This window comes from Idiotropiscis lumnitzeri, chromosome 13, assembly GCF_059441095.1.
Source record: "Idiotropiscis lumnitzeri isolate Australia: NSW breed Sydney's pygmy pipehorse chromosome 13, RoL_Ilum_1.0, whole genome shotgun sequence".
Lineage (NCBI taxonomy): Eukaryota > Metazoa > Chordata > Actinopteri > Syngnathiformes > Syngnathidae > Idiotropiscis > Idiotropiscis lumnitzeri.
In genome coordinates, this window is record NC_142403.1 from 1,244,024 (window position 1) to 1,250,023 (window position 6,000).

General features: G+C 49.5%; 1 protein-coding gene across 8 annotated transcripts in view; it reads right to left on the minus strand.

Annotated features, from left to right (window-relative positions):
* Positions 1-6,000, minus strand: part of orc1 (origin recognition complex, subunit 1) — a 130,289-nt gene that overhangs the window by 37,023 nt on the left and 87,266 nt on the right. The window lies entirely within an intron of this gene.

Genomic DNA, 6,000 nt, shown 5'->3' on the forward strand with positions numbered 1-6,000 from the left:
CCTGGCTGGACATCCAGGGTTTTGTGTTTGGGAAGGTCCGTATGGTCTTGTTCAGGGACACAGTTTCCATGCAGAACTTGATGTAGTCCAGTACACATTGTGTGGAAACATCAAGGTCCTGATGATCAAAGAGGTCCCAGTTGGTGTCTTAAAAGCAGTCCTATTATTCACTCATGGCGGTCTCACGCCAGGTTTTCACAGTCTTTGTGGTGGGCCTGAATCTGCGTCTGAGAGGGGTGTACGCAGATGTGAGCAGCAAGGACAGGTGGTCTGACTGGCCGAGGGGGGCGAGTGGGAAGGCTCTGTGTCCGTGCTTGATGTTTGAGTACACATGGTCAAGAGTGTTGTCTCCCCTCGTTGGGCACTTGACATGCTGGTAAAACTTTGGGAGTACAGTCTTTAAATTGGCCTTAATAAAGTCTCCCGCTACTAAGTGAACCCCATCAGGGTGGGGCCACTGTTGTTTATTGATGACGCCCGCGAGTAGCGAGAGAGCCGTGCTAGTGTTAGCATCAGGATGGATGTAAGCAGCAGTGACGAGCACTACTGTTAGCTCCCTCGGGAGGAAATAAGGCAGGCATTTAACGGACTTGTACTCTTTGTCGGGGGGAAGACTGCTTCTCAACGATCACGCTGTTGTTGCACCAGTTCTCATGCACGTAAACACAGAACCCCCCCACCCCTGCTCTTACCGGTGTCTCTCGTTCGATCCGCGCGATGTAGCGAATGCCCAGCTAGCTGGGTGCGAGCGTCGGGAACGTTGGCGTTCAGCCAGGATTCCGTGACGATGACCACACAGCTGTCTCGCACATACCGGTTTCCCAGGATTTGTAATTCCAGATCGTCGATTTTATGGACTACGGATCTGGTGTTGGTGTGGTAGAGACTCGGCAGTGGTTGCTTGTGGGGCTGCTGTCGTAGCTTTAGTAGGACACCGGACCTGCAGCCCCGCCTTTGCTTCCTCTCCCTCCGTCGTCTGCGTCGCCTCCCGGTCCCGATGACAATACACAGTGAGCCGGGTGGCCTCGCTAGTTCGTCAGGAATTTTGCGATCATAGCAAAATTCCTCTGAGATGGTCATTTTGTATTTTTCCGGTTCCGGCGCTGCGCGAGTGGCTGCCTGTTTACAGCAGCGTGGCTCACTATTGAGCCTTTTACGTGTGTTTTTTCCCTTTACCCTGTTTTATTTTATTTTTACCTCATCTCAGCAATGGACATACAACTTGCAGTGATTCTACTTCTGTTGGGGGCTGTTTTTTGCGCGATCGTGTCCGGAGACGAAATTCGGAGCTACGGATCGATCGTGTACTCAAGAGATCAGCTGTTAGCACTCCGTGCTAACCCTGCGTCGGCTCCCGGAGCGAGACCCGATATCCCCCGCGAGCTGAGGAGGAAGAGACGGGGATGTCGTGCGGGGGCTAAACGCCAGGCAAGCAGGAGATGATACCACCCCGTCCTCCCGTCCGTTATTATGGGGAATGTTAGATCCCTCCCCATTAAAATTGACGAGCTAACAGCACTAACCCGGCACGAGAGGATTGTCCGGGAGGCTAGCTTGCTGGTGTTCACGGAGTCGTGGCTAACAGAGCTAACGCCGGACGCGTCGTGGAATTGGACGGCTTCCAAATACTACGCGCGGACATGACACGAGAGAGCGGTAAGAGGAAAGGGGTGGGCTGGCTGTGTTTGTTAATGATAGATGGTGTAACCCTGGGCACATAACTGTTAAGGATCTACTTTGCATCGGGACATTGAGTTGATAGCTGTTAGCATGCGTCCGTTCTATTTACCGCGAGAGTTCAGTCATTTTTTTTTTCCCGGTTCCGGCGCTGCGCGAGTGGCTGCCTGTTTACAGCAGCGTGGCTCACTATTGAGCCTTTTTCGTGTGTTTTTTCCCTTTACCCTGTTTTATTTTATTTTTACCTAATCTCAGCAATGGACATACAACTTGCGGTGGTTCTACTGCCATTGGGGGCTGTTTTTTGCGCGATCGTGTCCGGAGACGAAACTCGGAGCTACGGATCGATCGTGTACTCAAGAGATCAGCTGTTAGCACTCCGTGCTAACCCTGCGTCGGCTCCCGGAGCGAGACCAGATATCCCCCGCGAGCTGAGGAGGAAGAGACGGGGATGTCGTGCGGGGGCTAAACGCTAGGCAAGGAGGAGACGATACCACCCCGTCCTCCCGTCCGTTCTTATGGGGAATGTTAGATCCCTCCCCAATAAAATTGACGAGCTAACAGCGCTAACCCGGCACGAGAGGATTGTCCGGGAGGCTAGCTTGCTTGTGTTCACGGAGTCGTGGCTAACAAAGCTAACGCCGGACGCGTCGTGGAATTGGACGGCTTCCAAATACTACGCGCGGACAGGACACGAGAGAGCGGTAAGAGGAAAGGGGGAGGGCTGGCTGTGTTTGTTAATGATAGATGGTGTAACCCTGGGCACATAACTGTTAAGGATCAACTTTGCAGTCGGGACATTGAGCTGATAGCTGTTAGCATGCGTCCGTTCTATTTACCGCGAGAGTTCAGTCATGTGATCGCGGTGGCGGCGTACGTGCCACCCTCTGCTAACAGTGAGACAGCCTGTGACGTACTGACTGCAGCTGTGAGCAGGCTACAAACACAGCACCCAAATGCCCTGCTCCTTATCTCTGGTGACTTCAATCATGCTTCTCCTTCCTCCTCTCTGCCTTCATTCACACAATATGTAACCTGCCACATCAGAGACAATAAAATATTGGACCTTTTCTATGCCAACACCAAGACCATCTCAGGCCACGGACAACCAGGTAAGACCCAGAAGAGGGGGGGGGGGGGCTTCAGTGGGCAAATGAGTTGAACCTATTTTTCAATAGGTTTGATCAAATGCCTGACCCCGCTCAGGCTCCCCTGCTGCAGCCCCCACCAACCTCTCCTGCCACTGCGAACGAGACCCTCTCTCTCTCCACAGGCTCCAGTTCCCACCCTCATCAGACAACCACCGCTTCCTCCTGCTCAGCCTTGTTCCTCACAACATCTCAAGTGAAGAACCAGCTGAGGAAGATGAAGGCGAGGAAGGCAGCAGGCCCAGATGGGATTAGCTCCCGGCTCCTCAAATCCTGCGCAGACCAGCTGTGTGGAATCGTCCAGCACATGTTCAACCTGAGCCTGAAGCTGGGCAGAGTCCCCCAGCTGTGGAAAACATCCTGCCTGGTTCCGGTTCCAAAGACACCCCATCCGAAGGAGCTCAACAACTTCAGACCAGTGGCGCTGACGTCTCATCTGATGAAGACCCTGGAGAGACTGGTCCTCGTCCATCTGCGCCCCCTGGTCAGCTCCTCAATGGACCCACTCCAGTTCGCATACCAGCCTGGCATCAGTGTGGATGATGCCATCATCTACCTGCTTCACACTTCACTCTCCCACCTGGAGAAGGCGGAGGGCACGGTGAGGATCATGTTCTTTGATTTCTCAAGTGCTTTCAACATCATCCAGCCCGCCTTATTGGGAGACAAGCTGGAGCAGGCGGGAGTGGCCCACCACCTCATCACATGGATCCACGACTACCTCACAAAGCGGCCACAGTACGTGAGGACACAGGACTCTGTGTCTGACGTGCTCCTCTGCAGCACGGGAGCGCCGCAGGGAACTGTTCTTGGCTCCCTTCCTGTTCACCCTCTACACCTCGGACTACAAATACAATTCCACAACCTGTCACCTGCAGAAGTTCTCTGATGACTCTGCGATTGTCGGCCTCATCACTGACGGTGACGATCGGGAGTACAGATGGGTTACGCAGGGGTTCGTGGACTGGTGTCAGCAGAACCGCCTCCAAATCAACGCTGGGAAATCCAAAGAGCTGGTGGTGGATTCCCGCAAGTGTCGGCACTCTCCACCTGCACCAGTGAATATCCAGGGAACAGACGTTGAGAGGGTCTCAACTTACAAGTACCTGGGTGTTCATCTGAACAATAAACTGGACTGGAGCGACAACACAGTCGCTCTCTATAGGAAGGGTCAGAGCAGACTCTTCCTACTCAGGAGGCTGAGGTCCTTTGGCGTTCGGGGAACACTCCTCAGGAACTTCTATGACTCGGTGGTTTCATCAGTCATCTTCTATGGAGTGGTCTCCTGGGCAGGAGGCATCTCGAGCCGGGACAAAAAGAGACTGGACAAACTCGTGAGGAGGGCCAGCTCTGTCCTGGGCTGCTCCATGGACTCTGTGGACTCAGTGGGGGGCAGGAGGATGACGGCAAAACGGTCATCAATGCTGGACAACCCAGCCCACCCACTCAATGACACTCTGAGAACACTCCACAGCTCCTTCAGTGATAGACTGTTACACCCTCGCTGTACCAAAGAGAGATTTCGCCGCTCCTTCCTGCCGACTGCTGTCAAACTTTTTAACAAGAACATTGGGTCAGGCCTACAAACGGGAGGGCATTAGTGCAATTGTGCAGTCCTAGGATGCAATATACACTACTACTGTACTTTCAGCCAATGGTGTACTTAAATATTGACCAATGATGTATTTTGTTTACCATTACAGTTTTCTGATTACAGTACTTCTATTACTGCAGTATTTCTACCATTGCAGGACGTTCACTATTACAGTACTTTTATCATTGCAGTATTTCCCATCATTGCGGTACTTTTACTATTACAGTACTTTTACCATTGCAGTATATTTTATCATTGCAGTACTTTTTACCACTACAGTACTTTTATCATTGCAGTATTTTCCATCATTGCAGTACTTTTCTATCATTTCAGTACTCTTACCATTACAGTACTTTTATCATTGCAATATTTTTATCATTGCAGTATTTTCAATCATTCAGTAGTTTTTATCATTACAGTGTTTCCCCCTCTGTATAATGGACAGGCATTAGGAGTGTTTCCTTACACTTAGATACGTTTATACTGTGTATATTTGCATGCTTTTTATTACATTATGGCGCCGACTCTGTGTGATCTATATCTTTGCTGCTGTAAGACCTCAAATTTCCCCATTGTGGGACTAATAAAGAACATCTTTATCTTTATCTTTTTATCTAATATCCAACGTCCACGATGTCCTGACGGGTATATTGATACTGTGCCACAGTTGGTGTTAAGACCGAGCTAGCATAAATAAAAAGTAATAAAGAGCACTGGATGGGAGAGCCGTTAGCTGCTGCGTCCATGCGCGCCGCCATCTTGTTTGTTGTTGTTAAAAAACAATACAAGTGTTTTCTTTATTTTGGTAAAAATTGTAAAATGTAAAAATGCTGCGTGCCAAAGAAGAGTGAAATATGTTTACAAGTATTTCTTTTTTTATTTATAGATAGTTTCATAGTATTCGTGCAACTCCTCAAAGTGTATAGTTTTTGTTTCATCTTAAAATGCACTAAACAATTGTAGCCAAAACTTTTAAGGCCACAATATTGCCTGCAATTTAAGCTCCACCATCATTTTTAGAAATGCAGGTACAAGATGCAAAGCTTAACTGAAGTTGAATGTTGCAGCATCTCATTCATTTGTACATACATAAAGAATCAAGCTGTAAACGAAACAAAACGGTACCTAAGTTGCAGCCGGAGGGCGCAGGACTGACCGTCAAAAAACGGTCAAGTGCCCCGCTCTGATAAACACATAAATACAGAAGCAGCATCATATTAAAACAATAACATTTGATGCATTAAATAAACATTACAAACATTACAATATACCACCAGGAGGTCACAGAGACAACACAGAATTGAAGAGCCTATCTGTCTCTCAGCTGGAATGAAACGGTTTTTGGAATCCCTCAGAAGAGCTGGACAAAGTGGCTGTGGAGAGGGAATTCGGGGCTTCCCTGCTAAAGCAGGTGCCCCCAAAAGATAATGGATGGAATAGATGGATGGATGGACAATAAATAATTATGCAACAAAATGGCAACCAGTTCAGGGTGTGATCCGCCTACTGCCCCAAGACAGCTGGGTTAGGCTTCAGCACGACCACGACCCTCGTGAGAATAAGTGGCCAGGATGGCTGGAC